Source organism: Columba livia, chromosome 5 (assembly GCF_036013475.1).
Source record: "Columba livia isolate bColLiv1 breed racing homer chromosome 5, bColLiv1.pat.W.v2, whole genome shotgun sequence".
Classification (NCBI taxonomy): Eukaryota; Metazoa; Chordata; class Aves; order Columbiformes; family Columbidae; genus Columba; species Columba livia.
Window position 1 is genome coordinate 63,001,812 of NC_088606.1, and position 18,782 is coordinate 63,020,593.

General features: G+C 41.5%; 1 protein-coding gene across 3 annotated transcripts in view; it reads left to right on the forward strand.

Annotated features, from left to right (window-relative positions):
- LGR4 (leucine rich repeat containing G protein-coupled receptor 4) overlaps positions 1 to 18,782 on the forward strand; it is an 80,702-nt gene that overhangs the window by 4,389 nt on the left and 57,531 nt on the right. Inside the window, exon 1 of one of the 3 annotated variants that reach the window (XM_065065468.1) lies at positions 2,607 to 2,756. The exons of the other annotated variants lie outside the window; for them this stretch is intronic. The gene's annotated coding sequence lies outside the window, so the exon portion shown is untranslated. Of the gene's footprint in view, positions 1 to 2,606; positions 2,757 to 18,782 lie in introns of those variants that run through there. 3 annotated transcript variants of the gene reach the window in all.

The window sequence follows — 18,782 nt, forward strand, 5'->3', positions numbered from 1 at the left end:
TCAGTTCTCCTCAGAAACCGGTTCCCAGGCTAGCCGATCTTCTCCCAAAAGTTGAGGCGTTTTCGGTCTGCAGCTTGATTAAATGCAGTTAAATAAGGATGCCTTTCCTTCTACAAAATCTTTTCCTATGGGATGCACAGCTGAACTTTGAGTAAAACCAGCGTAAACAAGACTCGGGAGCTTTGTCAAGTTTTGCTTGTGGATGGAGGAAAATGCGAACTCTCAAACCAGTTTCTCTGGTGTCCTGTGACACTATAAACCAGGCACAAACTGGTGGATCTTGTGTTGAGCTTTGGTATATTTTTATAATATAACTTAAACTGAGGAATGAAGAATCTCTTCTGTAGAGACATGACCGAAGAGGGATTTGCAGCTTTCAGTATGGTAGTTTTGCTAATCTACAAACCTGTTAAGTTTCACAATAAAACCTGTCCGTCTTGCCCCACTTCTCAGCAGAGGTTTCTCATGCTGGAGCGAGGTCTCGTATGGGCCAGCGGTCAGGTCCGCTCTTATTAAAGTTCGCTGCTTTTACAACATGCAGCACAGAATGCGCTACAGCAAATTACGGCGCGTGGTTTCAGATCGGTTCTGAACTGCTGCGTTGTCAAAATACAGCAGTAGTGTTTGCCTATGAAAGTGTCACTTTTTTGTTTGTTTTTTTTTTTTCCCCATCTTTGTTTGCCTACACATACTTAATATGCAAAGAGAGTTACTTAGTTACTAGAGGTTTTGTTTACTGAGCAGGTTTCCAGTTTCCCATACCTGTTTGGGCTTTTTTTTCTTAAATTGTTCAAGCTGGGTGGAGAAAGATGACTGGGCCTTTTGCTTGTGTGGTACTTGATGAATGGCAAAAGTTACAGGTCTCAGTTGCTACCTGTGCTTCAATATTTTCTTCCTTTTTGCGCTCATCTGGTGTTAGCGGGAGCTGACTTTGTGGTGGTTTTTCTGTGGCAGAAACAGTGTTTTGTGAACATTTTGAGTAGGGAGTCGTGATCTGCCATTGTGAAGCCTCGGACTTGGTGGTAAACTGTCTTCTCTTTCCTCCACAGATGAAACAGGGACATTACCTAATTTCATAAAGTACTTGAAGCCTATCTGATAAAAGCCACGCTTAAGTGTGAGGTTTTATGGCTACTACGTTGTCTGGCTGTCTTGCAAAACAGGCTCGGTACATCCCTGCGTGTCTGCAACCTGGCATTCGTTGTCTTGTGGGTACAAGTTGTCACAGCCAACACCCATTAAAGATAAGGTTACCAAAGAGTTTCAGTTTTTAAGTTCCTCCTTTCTGTGCAGGTAAATTTACAAAAGCTGATTTAAGGCTCACAGCTAAAGTGATGGGAGACCCGCACACACATGGGGGTGTTTTGGGATGAGTTTGTGTTGCTGTTGGTTTTGTGTTCGGAGCAGGAACTTTTAACTGTGTCATTCTGTGGCAGTGAGAAGGATACTCTTGGTCCCCATTTGTTTTTAGTTCCTGTTTCCTTATTTGAAGAAGGAAAAAATAGGTGACTTCTTGGCACTTCAGTACTTGAATGGTCTCTCCTGTAGCCAGACCACTTGAAGTTTAGGGTACGTAGAAAACAGTTTTGTAAGCATAGAAAACTGATTTTTGGGCTGCGCAATGTATAGTTTTGCCAGAGAGGCTGAGTTGGCTTGTGTGGAGGAAAAAAAAGAAAATAAAATCACCCCCCCTAGCTGATATGTTTGTGTCATGGCAAAGCATCTCAGCTACATGGAGAGCTTCTTATGCTTCGTGTCAGGAAGCGTAACGATGCCAGGAAATCCCCTTAGCATTGCTATGGGGCTTTTATTGATTATAGCAATAGCAGCAGAGACTCTGTAGTGTAGAGATGGCTGAGGAAGTGTTACAAGCCATGCTCTGTTATACTAAAGCAAAATAGTGCCTGTGTTTTTGCTTTGGCCAGGAGAAAGCAACTGAAGAAAAGTTGCTCCCGAGTAACTGGAGTTGGCAGTGGATGAGTTTCAAGGCAGTTGAGAGCCATGGAAGGGGGTGGGAAACTTAATTTTTACTGCTCTTTTCCTGCAGTTTTAATTTCTTTCCATTGATTTTAATAATTTAACATAATTTCCAAGGTGTATTTTTAAAATACAGCCGCGTTTCTTGGGCTGGCCATTCATGGCCAGGCAGTGATTTCTGTAGAGTCTCAAGAGTATATCCTTTCAGGTTCCACTTCTCTTATTTATCTTTCTTCAGCTCTGGACTGATCTGCTCATTCCTTGCTTACTGTAGTGATTAGAAAGTTCCTCCAAACACAGCAGATTTATTTTTTTTTTGTGGAACATGCGTTGAATAGACGCTTTGCTGCATTCATACTTGTCTAAACATATTATAACCATAATGCTGGGGTACAAGGAGAGAACGTCTGAGGTGATAGCAAGGGGGTTATATGGTTACTGAAATACAGTACGATCACGCCAAGGTAGTTGCATCAGACTGAGCAGCTTGGAAAGACCAAGTATCTGCTCGTTACTTTTGAGTCATGAGCACACTTTGAGAGATGGAATTTGAATAAAGAAAGGTGGGTACGTCGTCCCAACCACGGTCACCTTGGTAGGGAGATTGTTTTTTGGAGTGCTGGGAAAAGAGAGGGGTGGCAACACTAGATCCAGACTCTCGGAGGGGCTGGAGGGGATGGGCTGGATGGGAAGGAACGCTGAGCGAGTCAGGAGGGCACAACCAGGGATAATTACTTGATACTTTTACTGTAGGCGGCCATTTGTTCTGTATAATTTAGGTAGGTGTTTATGTAACTCTTAATTACCAGCTGCCTGTTTTTCTGTTTATGAAGGTTGTGATTTTGCTTTGTTGCAAAATAACTGTCGTCTAGCAAGTTGAGGTGCCTGTGCAAGAATGTGAAAATGTTGTTTGTTTGGGCTTTTTAATCAATGCAGTGCGCTCCTGATCTTTGCTGTGATATTTCATGTGCTAGAAAACATCCATGTTAGTGGAAGAAAGTTACGATAGGGCATACTTGTACTTGCGGTTCTCAGGAGTATCAGTTTGAGAATTCAAATTCCAGTTTCGGGGGTTTAAATACTTGACTGAGTCTTGTGCAGGAGACGAAAACCAGATAATTCTAGATAATGACATTGGAGAAATCTTACGTGGGCCTGGCTGTTTTTTAGGGGCTTGCCTGACAACCATGAGGAATGTAATCCCTTCTCAGTGCCTGCTATTATATTTTTGGGCACTTGAAATATGGAAACAGCACAGATAATTTTCCTTCTAGTGCTTCTTGCTTGTATTTTCAGGGGAATTACAGGGGTCCCTGTTTAATTTTGCTTTCTTGGAGTTGTGAAAGGGGGGCTTGCAAGCCGTGGCTGCCCTAGAGAATAGACCATCAGGATGAAACCATCATCTTGGCGTTTTGTTTTTTATTACTCATTTAACCTTATGCTGTCTGTCTTTTGCTGCGCCGTGTTATGCTCTAGCTTTATAAGACCAAGATGTGGCAGTTGAAAAGGTTCCTTTTATACTTGTTTCATACCCCAGGTTGCTTCAGCAGCTGCAGAGAGGTGATTATCGTATTTTGAGGCTGCAGACTATCTGGAAGTACCTACACTGTCTCACACTAGAGTTTGAGTTAGATGTTCTGCTCCGTTTATGTATAAATGGCAAAATGATGTGGTTCTATTTGGATTCAGCAGAGCTTGTGCATTTTTATTTGCCTTTTCATCCGGTGCTGTTATTTTTCTGTCAGGTGGCGGTGAAACACAGTAGGTAGATGTGAGATGTCGTCTTCTAATCCGTCCGGTACCAACACGCAGGTCTTGAGCATCCCGCCGTGGGCAGATAAGCACAGCAAGGACCTGGCTGAGGGCTTGTGAATGCTGTCTAGCAGAGCTGTTATGGTGCAGAGTAAAGATGTCCAGACATGACCCTGAGTCTGGAAAATGTAGCATAATTGCAGCCCTCCTGAGATAGAAAAGCCTTATCTAATTAGAGGTTTGAAGGTTTTACAGTTGCAGCGTTGAGTTTTTCACTTGCCTGTGCCGTATGCTGGTGATGTGGTGGCGAGTAATAAAAAGCATATTCTCGCTTTTAAAAAGCATGCTTTCCATACTTCTTTTGGAAAGATGTGGTCATGTCATTTTAATAGGAATATTCCTATTAGTTGGCAGGGATGTTGTTATATTTATACGGGCCTGTGAAATCCCATGGGCGGGGGGGACTCAAGTTTCTGGTGACTGGACCAGAGCCCAGTGGCTCCAGTGACGGTCTCTCCAGCACATTTCACCCAACGACTGGAGTCCTGGTGATTCATTTTAAACTGGCTGGTTTGCCTGTCGGTCTTGTAAGAAAAAAAGAAGTAGGTGCTCTCAGGTAGTGCACAGAAAAGTGAAGTTGTTGTTTCAAAGTTGGGGTATTTTTTACCCTTTTCATGTTCTCTATTGGCAGGAAATTTGGTGTTTTCCTCTCTACCTTTTTTTTCCCTCCCCCTAAAACCCCAGTGCCCTGCCACAGCATGTAATTTGTCAGGTATTTGGCGTTTATTTTGTACATTGAGCTCATTTGTATCAGCAATATGTCATTTCTTGTTTGATGCTGACTGCCGGAGACTCCTAAGTGTGACTTTGGGGAATAAATACTGAGATAAGTCTGCAGCATGGAAAAGAGTTGGACTTTAGTATAAGCACGTTTATGCTAGTAAATAATTACCTTTTCAGTTCTTGAGAGGAATTTACTAGTAACTATCTGCTTGAGATGGAAAATATGGAAGCTGTAATATAAGGACTGAAAAACAAAACAAAACCCAAAGAAACCTCCTCCGCAAGGATCTTTATTTGTTTTGTATTCTACATCTAAGCCAGCAATTTTTGAAGAACACAAGCTCTTATTTACTCAGAGAAAATTACTGGCCTAGATTTTGGAAGGGCTGAGCACCCATCTCTCATTTTAGAGAGCATGGGAGCAGCTCCGAATATCAGAGACCCTCCTCTTGTCCACCCCTGTGCTTTTCCTAAAAGCTCGTTCCTAAAGATGGTTCCTCTTGTGGGGAATGGGCCGGAGCTCATGTTGTGTTTATGTTCAGGAGGATTTGCCAACAAACTCAGGTTTGCCTGCTCCTTGTTTTGCAAACAAGCAAGGGAGTGGATGGGGCTGGTCAGCTGCAGCGCGGCCGCATGGGACTCCATGGCCAGCACTTATTCTATTAAGGGATGAATGTGTTTCAGGCAGCAGCTCCGCGCTGCCAAGTTGTGGTTTTGGGGTTCTTTACGGAAGAAGCAGAAAGTAAAAAATAGCTTGAGGAAGAATTTGAGATCTGTGTGATCCTAGAAATAGGAGACAAAGGTGGGAGGGGGTACGTAAGAGATGTTAAGAGGAGAAGAAGCCGTTCCTATTTGAAGAAACCTCTAAACTGAGGCAACGAACCGAGTTTCAAATGTTACGAACATTTGCTAACAGAGGTATCACCAGCATTTCATGGCTTAGAGGTCCCTGGCCATCCTCCCCACATGGTAAACTCGCCATCTGCTGCAGCAGCGACCCAGGATTTTGCTCCAGGGAAATAAATACCCTTCCGTAGCTTTTCATACCCGCCTTGCAGGTACAGCTGCAGCTTTCTGATAAGATGTTCTCAGACTTCAGTCTGAAGAGAGATTTCTGGTCATGTGCTGTTGGTTCTTGCTGCTTTCCCACCGCCAGCTCGCCTTGCACGACCCTTTTGGGGAGGTGGAGGCAGCTGTGACGTTCCCTTTGCTGACAGATGGACACCCGGTCCCATGGATGCAGAATTACACATGGCTATGGCTGTGACAGGGCAGGGAAGTCTTGGAGTTGCTATATAAATACTGTCCTCCCTATAACCATGTTGAAAAGCACCCCCCTCCCCTTTTTTTTTCCAGAACCAGGCCCAGATTTATTGAACGTTGTGTTCCAAGTCAGTTGGTATTTCCAAATCAGAACATTTAAGCATTAGATGTATGGGTGCCTGGAAAGCATAAGTAAATCACGCAGAAATGGCATGTGATCTACCTGGCAAACAGTTGACCTTTTTGCTTGTTTCTTTTTTTTAAGAGTGCTGAGTTACTGCAGCTGTCAGTGAGTTTCACTGAACTTGAAAGTTTCCAATATTTTCAAATCGTATGTCACTTATTTTAAAATACATAGCTGAAATAGCAGAATGCATTTTATTTTACTGTTGAATGATTTAACCATTACAGAATTTTGACAAGGTCAGAACTTTCCGCTTCCCAGAACTGTATTATTGTCGCTGAAAGATGAGGGGAAATCTGTATTTCAGCTTCGCCCTGAATTTGAAGGCACATTCTCCCCACAGCCAGTCAGCTTACATTATTAATGATATATATACATCTTTTACAAAACAACAGAGGGCTGCAGTGATCTCAAAAACAACAGTTTAAAGTAGGTGTCTGAAAACTCTCGTTGGATTGGAGTCTATGACAGCAAACAGATGGCATTATATGTAATGTCAGTCAGCACGGTAACATGTTTTTAAAAATGTAGATAGCTATTTTTGAGCAGGTGATGTCGAAATATATTCCCTGGTGCACTGGGGTCTGACATTTGTGAGGGATGTCTTTGTTTTTGGAAAGTAAGAATATCACTTCATGAATTTTTATTGGCCTTGTTTTCCTGGTGTATTTGCTGTTTATCCTTACTGAGTTCTAGGAAAGTAGTGGCTGTTTCAGTCATACAGTGTGTTTTGGAGCTAATAAAACTTTGTTGGCTAAGCTTCGGACATTATTTTTTAAAACCTGTTAAGCATATTATTCAATATGTCTTGTTTAATTTGGTGTCTTCTCCAAGGAAGGACAGTCTTAGCATGGCAGAAATAGTTAATTCCTTAGGCTTCCCTTGTGTGCTTTTTGCATTTCTGTTTGATGAATACAATTCAGTAAGGAAACGTGTAAAGTATTGTTCTTCTCTTCCACAGGCTCATTACATTTTTCACTATTAAATAAAGTTTCTTGTGTTTCCCAAGTGATAGCAGTTTAAAACATTGAAAATGTAGCCAGATGTTTGTTGGTATAACTAAACCATTGAAGGTGTGTTGCTGAAATGTTATGCTCGGTGTGCATTAGTGTTGGCTGTTTTTGCTGTTGATGTTGTTCGAATCTAATATTGATAAATGCACGTTATTAAAAGTCTTGTTGTATAACTTTATTGCTTGTAGGCAATTCAGATGATGGTTGGTGGTTTTTGACAACTCAGCCTGGAGATTTTGGCACAGAGAAGATACAATTTTAGCCTGAACTGGTGGTTTATTTTGTATTTTTTTTTATCTGAAGTTAAGAAAAATATTAAAGTCAATTATTTTCTTCAGGGGTAGAAAAACCTATTGTAAAGCTTAAGAACTCAGTTACTATATATGTTTTAAAAAGTGATAAATTCCTGTAAGCCTTGCATTTAAATGCAGGAGGAGCCTCAAACCACCAACATAATCTGGAATAAGGGATAGAAGTCAGGCAGAATGTGCTGTTTTGGGGGCAGAAAAGAAATATATATATATATATATATATATATATATATATATATATATGTATAATTATTTCTAAAGAGACCAAGTGCTAATTCTTTAGGAAAAGAGGAAGGAAAATCCAAAGTTGGGTGAAGCTGAGAGCATCCTGAGAAGCCAGGCTGGTTTTTAATGCTTATTTTTAAAGTGGTATACGTGCTCCTTTTCTCTCCCCAATCAATCCTGGGCAACGTGAGGTCTTGCAAAGACGTTTTATCACCCTAAATTTTTTTGAGCCAAGTGTGTTTGGATTTTTAAATGGTACACAATTAGCAGTGAATCATAAATGGATGTGCAATTTCAGAGGTATGCAGGGGAGGCCTAAACCTGTTTAATTTAGCTTAATAATGCAGTTGTGTATTTTATAACCTTGTCCTGCGAAAATGTGTTTTTGTTTGGGAGTTTTCCCATTACCTTCTTGACATCTGCATGGTTACAGATGAATAGTCTGACCCGGTGCCCCGGTGGGGAGATCGGCGTGGCTGAGCTTTCAATAGGCATGTCGCTGACAAAGGGAACATATGGAATATCTCATTCCCGTCTTTGCAAGCCCTGTACGGGGCTGGAAGGGCAGAGGGATCGGGGGCTTCAGACTTCACGGTAGATCGGTGAGGGAGTCACGGGGTTTACTGGGAGCTGTCAAGATGCTCTTGCTGAAGGTGACAGGACTTGCGTGATGCCTTGTTTTGCTGTGCGACCGGGACCCCAGACGTAGAACAAAGAATCACAGAATGGTTTGGGTTGAAGGGACCTTCAAAGCTCATCCAGTGCCACCCCTGCCATGAGCAGGGACATCTTCACCAGCTCAGGTTGCTCAGAGCCCCGTCCAGCCTGGCCTGGGATGTCTCCAGGGATGGGGCATCCACCACCTCTCTGAGCAACCTGGGCCAGGTTCTCACCCCCCTCTTTGTAAAAAATTTCCTTCTCATGTCTAGCCTGAAGTTCCCCCGTTTTACTTTAAAACCGTCACCCCTTGTCCTATCTAAAGCATCAATGGGAAGCCATTCTGGCGTTGCAATATTACTAATGTGACCATGCAGCAGAGTTCACTGTGGTCACGTTTCATTCTTCCCAGTAAGTGATACCAAGCTATGGTTTTTCTGAGCTGTGGTGGTTGGTGTTCGGTGTTCAGTAGGTGCAGGAGAAGTGAATGTAGATGCGAGGGTCCCACTGGAACGTGCCTTGGGGTCTGTGTCCCCCTACACCCATTATGTCCCCTTTCAAAGCACAAAATGGGAGTTACTGTTCCCTGTCATCTACACAGGACACCAGTGTGTTTGCTTGGCAAGTGAGACTTTGTTTCTCCTGCACTTGGGGCTTTGGGGTTGTGGCAGGAAAGCAGGGATGGTTTGCTTCTCTTTACAGGAGAAGGTGGTGCGAGTCAGGAGAGGACATCTGGCCAAGCTTGCTGCTCTGTGTCCGTTCAGAGGACCTGGTGGTGTCTAGCTTCAATCCTTTTGTTACTAAAATTACATGTAAGGGGTATCCTGGCTGACGTTTATAAAATTCCATTTCATATGTTCTTAAAAACAACTCTTACTTGGGAAGCTCCCTTGCTGTTCTTCTGAATGCTCATCTGTAACCATAGCAGACGTAGTTGATTCATCTGGAAAAGCGAAGGGACACTGAAAGCTGTGGGTTTGATGTGCAGCGGGTCTTTCTGTGTGGAAACGTGCCTGGTGTTCTTCACTGGACAGAACTGCTGGATCTGGCCTTGGCTCAGTTCTTGTGTGTAAAAGCTGCGAAGGTTCCGTCTTCTTTTTCTGGTGCCGTGGTTGGAAGCCCTGGAAGTGTCTTGGGTTTTTAAGTAGGGGAAACCATGTCTAGACTGGGAAATGTGCTTGTAGCTCTTTCAGCAGATCTTTGAACCTGTGAACTGACTGAAGGGACCCCTATGCTGTTTGGAAGGTTGGCATGTTTAGGCCCAGACTTAGAGGTTCTTTGAGGGAATTTTGCAAAGCCACCACCAGCAGCAACCTGCAAACTCCTCCTCGTTCATCTTTTAGTGGCAATTTCACCCAGCTGGTGAGGCACTAAGTGCTCACCCTGTTGTGTTTCTTCTGGGTGTCTCCTTGGGCTCTCATTGGTCTTCATGGAATTATGGTGGAAAGCTGAGCTGGGAACAGAAAATGTCCTGGTCCTGTGTACGGGGCTCTGCCCTGAGAACGTAGCTGCAAGTGCTTTGGAGCTGGACCTGTCCTTTTTTTTACTGCTGTTGGTTTTAATGCTTGAGTTAAAAAAAAAGAATGTGCTAATATTGACTAAACTGTTAATCTTTTACAGAACCAGTGTGAGTCTTGCTAGGTGGAGAAAATCCATTTCTTTTCCAAGGGCAAATCTGCTGGCTCTGTGCTAAATATTTAGTGGAGGCATCAAATCTCTTCAGTGTCCAAGTCAATTAATCATTTATTTAGAACTGACTTGCTCTTGCTTGACATCTCATTTTTAAAAAAAATTTCAGCTAGTTTGTTTACATGTTTTTATTGATTTATTTTTTTAACCTGCTTCCTGCAAAGACAGGTCTCCAGTTTCCAGACCAAAAATATACAAAATCTTGATGTTTAGGAGTTCTAAGCACGGTTTTGATTTGTTTTGAGGATAACAAATGGCAGATGTTTATTGCTTCAGCAGAAGCTTCTGCAATTTTGCAGCAAGGCCGGTCTTCCTTCTTAAAATAAACCTTTTTTCAACTCTCCTGAGTACTTGTGCCAGTCAAATAAATCACAACGTGTTCAAAAGAGAATGCTATTGTTTAAACAATAATATATCAGAAATCTTGCTTAAGAGTAGGACTGCTTGTATTGTCATTGTGTCTTCACTGGCATAAGGTCTTTTTTTCCTAATAACTAACTGCGTCAATGAGAGAAATTCTGTAATGTACATCAGATCGATGCATATTTCCAAATACCCTGGATATTTATCTTGCCACATATATTCCCCATTTCCTCCAAGCAGATACTAGTCACATTAAAAATGGCCAGGGAGCTGGCTATGTGGAGCTGGTTCTGTTGAATGGCTAAACAAGCACCAGGTACTATTCTGAACTTTAGCTGACCTTTTAAAATAAGAGCTTGTGTCTTTTCTTCCTACCCTGTTTGTATATTGCAGCATCACTGAGGAGGTACCCTGTTCCAGAGTACTTCTCTTCAACAGGTGCTAGGTAAACACTGGATTTTGCTGATAGCTCCTGTGTGACCAGTCTCTGCTGGTTTTTCCACAGTTTGAGGATTCTACATGATGTTTATAACATATGTACTTATTTTTTATAAAAACCCGCTTCTTTGAAAAGGTGATAAATTAGTAGCCATTGTGCTGTTATGAAGAAAAAGGCCTACATGTATATAGTGCCTATAATCACTCATCTCATGTACTACGTTGTAATTGTTGGTGCCCTTCTTAAATTACTGTGTCAAATCAAAAAGTAGCTTCTGACTGTAAGAGAACAGGTGAATCACGGTGTGAATCAACAGTGAAAATGCAGAGGTATTTTTACATATGACCGTTTCCAGTGTCATGAAAGTCATTTGCACCTCTGATTTAAAGAAAAAAAAAGCCATTGAGGAGTAGGATCTTGCTTGAGGATTTAAGCCTTGCCGGTGTGTTTGCATTGCAGTGCCAGCATTGTGTATGGCAGTGGGGAGGATCCAGACGCGGTTCTGTCCAGCTCTGTTGTGCATCCATGGGAATCTGTTGGGATGTAGAGCCGGACAGCTTTGAAAGTTAATCTAAGGGCTTTGCTAAAAGGGTTAAGAGACAAGGTATAAAGTTTTAATGCTTGGTAAAGGAGGTGGAAGGGTTCTCACAGCAGAACAGTGCCAGCAGATGCTGCTTTTGAGGCTGATAGCAGATCTCTTAATGCATATCTAGAAGATTATTTGGGAAGGCCTTAAGGTCTGTCTGTGTTACGCATTTTGTTCTTTCCTTTTGGAGCTCAAACACACAAGCATGGCCTTAAAAGGGATTGCTTCTTAACCTACCTTTATGGTGCAGTCTCTTCTTGGTTTATATCTCCCTGAAATGTATAGGATGTTAGAAATTGCTTTATATTTTGCTTTATCTTTTAAAAACAGCACATAGTTTATTTTCAGAGAATACAGCAGATCATCCAAGAAGCTTCAGCCAATAACAACCAAAAGTGTGTGTGATTAAAAAACATCTTGTCTGCATTGCTGGTGCCTTAGAAAAGGCTCTTTCCCCCAGATACACAACTCAGGAGGAGGAGATTCTGTTACAGCTTTTCAGGGTTGTGCAAATGACTTCCATTAGTTTTCACACAATAGCCCAAGGCTTTTGAGGAAGGACTGGACTAGAAACTCATCTCACTTATTCCCATATGTTGTGTTCATTTAGACAAGGAAGTTTCCAAAACACTGTGGCAGTTGAAGCACAAGAGACATCTTGAACAGTGAAAATCTTGGTCATATTTTAAGCATTTTTGGCTGTTAAAAAGATACTATCTGTGGAGAGATTAATGAGCAATAAGTGAACTATGTTGGATCCAGGCTTGCAGAATGCAGTTTAACTGCTTTAGGTTTCAGCACACTCATTTAATTACTGGGTTACTGAAGGTTTTCTCCGCTGTGGGGGGGGACGCACGTGTGTGGATGGGAAACACGTACATTTATGCAAAGAGCCATGAATCAAGTTTGGGGATACACTGCCTTCGTGTTGCCTAAACAATCCCACTTTAGATTTACCCCCTGCCTTAATTTCCTTTCAGGAAGACCATAGGTAGGTCTTGCTATCACTTACACTCCATTACTTCAGTGTTCACTTCCCCTATGTGATTTAACATGCACAAGCTTAATTATTCTCTTCTGGCCTAGGGAGAGATTTCCTTCCAATAATTACCTTCACTGCCTTTTCCCCTTCTGCGCATTAGTTTGTTTGAAGAAACGTAGTTTCTCAGTAAGCAACTCCAAACAAGGCAGTGCCTGGAGCTGTCTTGGAAATGTAATTTATACCTTTTACGTGTCAGGTTAAGCTTCGTTTTGCTGAAACCCAGCTACTAGATGTACTGAATTAGCAAACTCTGAACATTTCTCCCCTAAGTAAAGGCGGTACAAAGCACCAGTTTACCCTGTGCTTCAATACTGTAGTGGGGTGATACAGGTAAAAAGGGCATTTAAGTTAGCAAATAACATCCATTAATTCAAGCTTTTCTTTTTACCAGCAGCTGTTGTTTAGTCATACGCTATTTAAATGTCAAAAGAGAATGACTCCTTATGAGATGAACATGATGCAGTGCTGCCAGACTGATTGCTCCTCTGATAGCAAAGAAATTACATATTTAATCTTGGGGAGATTTCTCAGGGTTATATCCTTCTGATTGCTTCTCATGCTGTCCTCCCTAATATATAGTATGGAGGAAAAGAAAACATGAATACCAAAGAACAACAGGAATAATTTCTTTGTTAAAATCTTTTTTGTTTTAACTTGGTGGTAGTTAGAATGGAGGTGTAACTGCTGATTTCTTGGAATGGGTGGTACAGAATTAGTTTGAAAAGCTTTGTCTTCTGCAACTTATATTAATCTGTAGTTATACCAAATACAATCCGATACGTCAAAGGAATGGGGATGCTTCCTCTCTACCATGTTTACTGTAAATAGCCCTTACATTATTATAACTATTTTGTGGTAAATCTAATGAAAAGTAGGAAAAGGTTCCGTTTGTCTTGGACCCCTGAATATCTAGTGCTCTTATTAAGATGGAATGATTATTTAATTCCTCTGTTAATTACAAATTAAGTAAATATATTTGTGAAATCAATTGTATTCATGTATGTGGGAAAAATAAACTGTTTTGAACGTGACAACGCTATGTATGTTTTCACATTGTACTGCCTTCTTCATTATATCCTGATGCTTGTTTAAAAACAGATGAAAAGAGATCATGTACTTTTCAGATTGGTAGCAAATATAAGATACTTTGGTATTGTGGGATCTGACATCGTAATTGCAGAGCGCTCCTTCATTTCTGCTAGCTTAAATATTGATGTTAATAGGTGTATTGTTATTAAAAACAAAAAGAGGATATTATTTGCCAGTTTCAATAAAAACCTTTTCAGCCTCTCAACTTTCAGGAGGTTAATTTTTTTTTAATGGTATCTTCACGGTTTTGCTGGCAGTAGAGAAATGGATGTGTTGGTGGTTGGAAATGATGAAATGGGTAATGGGAAAACAGGGTGCGAGTAACACTAAGGTGTCCATATTAGGGGCAGGTTTTGAGCTGCATGGCAAGTTTTACTGGCCCCGATTTACTGATTCAGTAAACCCCACAGTCTTTCAAAGCAAAAGAAACTGGACCTCTTTGAAATAAATGAGAACAAGAAAAACCAGATCTTTTTATTAATGGAGCTTGGGAGGGGTATTTTTTGGTCCACCTTGCATCCATTGTAGTTGTCTTTACTGCAATCTAAGTTTATACATTAAAAAGGAATTTACATTGACCAGCAGCCTTTAGGTAAGAGCTGGAGTGTATTTCCTTGCCTACAGGATAGCTATGATGAAGTGAAATATATGCCCATGTTTGTTGTCTCCGTGCCCTTGTCTCCTTGGCTTCACAAGCCCTATTTTCTTCTTGGAGTTAATCTGTAAAATACACATTGCTGGCAAGATCCGTGTGCTAGAAATACAGGCAGATTACTTGATTGCCTTTCTTGGGTCTCTTGCTTTTCCATCGCACATGCTTTGGATGTGTTTATATAAAAAAATTGATCCTGCGTACATGATTAAACTTGACAAGCCTTAATCTCTGTTGCTAGGAGTGTGGGCTGGAGAGTTAATGTGGTAGGTCTTTGTTTTTCGTGTAAATACTTGTAATGTTCTGTTTGCTTTAAGTATGCTGCTTTTTTTCTTGACAGTTTAGTGATTAAAATCTACTCAATTTTAAATAGGTGTAGTCATGTAAATACTGAGAACAGAGTTAAACTGAAGAGAGAACTTAACCTTTTCAAGAAAATTACTAGTCATAAGTGCTTCTTTGACCTCTTTTATTTATAATGGCAAGTGATGGCTATTGGGTTTTCTTGGCTGAGGGTTCCTGTGAAAGATTTCATTTGCTTGTTATACACCTTTTCCTTAAAAATTAGAACGTATGCTGGTTTTTTATTGGTCTATATTTTTTGGGTCAGCAATGGTAAGTATAATGATATTTATTCATGTTAGGGCAGAATCCTAAGTCCAGAGCTGTACTGCTAAATCTGGTTAGGAGAACTATCCAGTTTGGGATGCGCTTCTTAATCAAGTGATGCTGGTGAGCGCCTCTGATGTCTGGACAGATTTTTGAGGTTTGGTGGGGTTCTTTTTAAGACCATAGCAGGTTTTAGATTTTTATCAGCACAGTATGAATTTGGGTTGTAGCTGATGCTTTGGATGCACTCAGGATGATATTCCATGCTTGTTTTCAGAATATAACTATGTTTTCTTGCTCTTTGCTGCTGGAGAGGAGTCCCTCTTGAACTGGTGTGGTAAATAATCACAGAAATTGTCAATAGTACAACAGAACTTGAGAGCAAACTCCTGCTTGGTCGATGTTGAAGCTCTGTCAAGGTCAGTGATACAACATGTTCTGATTAAGGCTTGTGAACAGGCTTTCCAAAAATGTGTGATTAGATTTAAGCCTTCAAAACCAAGTCATGCAGACATTGCGTGTGTGGTTTGGTTTCTTTATTTTTTTTTACATTTTAGTACAGTTACATGATATTTTCTTGCAACAGGAGGAAATAAGAACACCATGTAGGACAGGTAATAGTCATGTATTATTTGTTTGGGTCTTAACTCAGAGCTCTAAGCTAAGACTAGAAGAGATTTTGGTGTCTAATACCTAAACAGGCAGTCTCATTTATGAAAAGCAAAATCATTTGAGTGCTGCTGCTAGATTACCGTGCCTTAGTGTCGAGGGTTAAGATTGCGGGGTGACAATTAAACCCTGGCAGATGTATTGTTAACCCCCCCCCCCACACACACTTCCCCCTCCCTCTTCCACCTTTTTACTCAGGAGAGGCAATTGGGAGGAAAAGAAGGACAGAGTGAAGAGAGTTGGAAAAAATTAAAGATGTTTTACTAATGCTACTAATAAGAATAGAGAAAATAATACAACATATACAAAACCAATCTTGAAAGTCTCAGCAACTGCAGAGCCGGCACCCGAAGTCCTGGATTAGACTCTGCAGCCAACCGGAGCTGGATTCAGTCTGTCACTAGGCCTCAGTTCACAGGGACGACTAGCAAGGTCCTCTCCTAATGTCGGCCATAAGCAGAAGGGAAAAGGCAAAAAGGGAAAAGCCAACGAGATCCTCGTGATCTCCCACTTTTATATGAAGTATTCATGTGAATGGAATGTTATACCCAGTTGGTCAGTTTCTTGGTCTCTTTCTTCTCATCGCCCCTCTTGCAAGATGTCCATCCGTGCTTATCAATAACCTCACATTCCATTGCTAGGTTTACCAAAACATGTGTCTGGTTCTCCAGGAAAATGCAGCTAATATGAAGGCTTTAGCTGACAGGCAAATTCACTAAAAGAGAAACTTGTTTTTAGCAAAACCAGGACACTTAGAGACAAGTCACTTGCTTGACTATGTGAATAAAAACACAAGCAGCCAACTCTTTGGTATATTAAAAAAAAAATAATACTAATAAAAAAAGGTCTAAGCTGATTTACACCCAGTTGCATTTGCCTGGATGCATGAAGTCTTTATAGCAAGTGGTGCTTGTTAAAGAATGCCTGCTGGATACATAGGTAGTGTAGAGGAGGATTTGAAACCATTGCTTTTTGTGTTCGCTCAGATTGGTGTTAGTCATAAAACGTCTTTGTTCTGTTTCCTCTTCGTGTTGTGTGGAGTGGCTGTCAGTCATAAAAAGGCCATTCCCATTTTCCTGCAGGAGAAGGGAGTGTTTTGGAGATAGCCAGAGCCTCAACCTGTGGTTCTTCGACAGGAAAAATATCCTCTGCGAATGATTTTGGTAGTTTTTGGCTGCACCTTCTATTGCTGGGCCGGTCTTCTGCGAGGAAGCCACCTGTGTGCCATGGTCATGGGACAATGGAGAGAGATGGCATTGGGTGGTGGCTGTACCCAATGCTGCCCCTGCTCCCTTCACTGCATGCACCCCACGAAAACCAGTTCACCTGCTGCTCAGACTGGTTTGCAATGGAAAAGGGCTAGAAGAATAGGTTTCCCCAAAGTAACCTGCACCCACAAGGGTGATATTTCACTGGCATTTTCGTAAAACTGTTTCCTTTCCTATTCATGGTTGGGGAAGAAGTTCTTCAAGACAAGAGCTGCTGTTTGCTCCAATATTGCAAGTTTCTGTAGCATTTCTGTGAAGCAAAGAGTGCCTACACTGCTGGAAAGCAGAGGTTAGGCCTCAGATGTCCTCTTTGATATACAAACATTGGCATTGCAACAGTTCACTTATAGATAATGGAGTGCAGGTTACCAGCAGGTGTATTAAATGCAAGCAGATATTTAATTGTATGCTAGGCCACTAAACCCAGCAGGGTATATATATAATACACTGTACATATATAGATATAGATATAGATATAGATATAGATATAGATATAGATACACACACCGTAGCCTTTGCAAGCTCCAATTTTCAGACAATGCTGATGCGTCAAATGATTTCCCTGTGTTCCGTGGTCCTTTCTCAGCTCTGCTGCAGGATGCCCAGGGATGTTTCGTTTTCATCCACACACACTGTTCCACTTGCCTTCTTTTTTTGGGAGCTGCTGGTTCGCGATGGATTTGGGCGAGCTGTTGCGGTTATCCAAGATTTATGACTCGCTTGTATTTATTTTTTCTTGACGTAGCAAGGGACTTAGAGTGGGCACAGTAAGCTCGAACTTCTTTTTGTTGAGGATAATATTTAAAAGCTAAAATGTAACAGTATTTCAGTTGTGAATGCGTGGAAGTTGTGTGTACTGCTTAATGTGTTTCAGAAATCCCTGTTACTTTTCTTCCTTAAATACAAGAAAACAGGCGTGTAATGCCTCATTGAAAGGAGCCTGTAGGGGTGCTTTGTGAGGGTCTTAATTAAGGGCTTTGAAAGCCTAAACAAAAGGAAAAAGAAAATGCTACAGGGTTATTGTTATTCCAGCCCATTGGCTCGGGGAGCTGGCCATCCATTGGTGCCTTCTGTCCATTTGGGAGCTGAATGACACTTTTGTTCGTGGTTAACAGAGGTGAAAGAAGCCAATTATTGCCTGTCTTTTCCACAGAGCAGCTGCAGACGGATTTCACTGCAGGCAAATATGGACTTTGCTGCCACAAGGATGGTTGTGATGACAGTTATTTTTGTGGAATTGTATGAAAGAAAACAGATTTTTTTTCTTCTTCTCCCTCCCCCCTCCCGCAGTGACTTGTGTAGATGTTTATTGAAAACTACTGTGAATATGCTGGCGTGGAATGGGAACGTGTAAAGGGCCGGATTCCCCACACTAACAGTGCGATCGCCTTTTTCTCTGGGCGTGTGAGAGAGTGAGGTTTTTGGATTTCTTTTTCTCTTATTTTTTCTTTTTCTTTGCAATTGCAGCTGATTTTAACTGCGGGGTTTTTCTAATTGGTGTGCAATGGGCATTAACCCTCTGGCTGCCAGCTTGGTGCTTTGTGTGCGGTGGTGCTGGAGGGACAATCTCTGCAGGTTAGCAGGAGCTCCTACAGCGACAAAATCAATCTCTGCATGCCATTAGGGACCTCAGAAAGTGTCTCCATGCCTGAAACTTGCTGCCCCTTCTCCCGCATCTCTATCGCTTGCTCCAGTGTATCATAAAATCTTTTCCAACAGCTCTTGCTTTTATAATGCAAAATTTATTCCTTTCCCCCTCCTTTGGTTGAGCCTCTAAATGTGTGATAAGACTCGGTTGATGAAGAACCATTTTAATGGTTTTGATTCTGGAGAAGTCTCTTCCAGTTTGGGGCAGATTGGGAGTAAGGAGCCACATCTCAGAGTCGATCCATCTTAGTTTGTTAGGCTGAAATGCCTCTCGGCATATGAGCTGCTGTGGTTGTGGTAGGTTGCTTGTGGTGGCCTCTTTGCGTAGCCATCTAAAATCTGCATTTAGGCATTTTCTGCTCGTATTTCTGCTCATTTTCTGCTCATATTTCATAATAATAGTATTTAAAAAAGAAAAGGAAAAGGCGGTGTTCCTCATCTTAGGTGACTTTCTGCTGCTGGTGAAAACAGAGTTTGCCTTTTGTCCCCTGACCTTTGGACATGAGGACATTCTCCCCTCATCTCGCAGTGCGTATAGATGAGTTGTTGTGCTTTCAGTTGGTT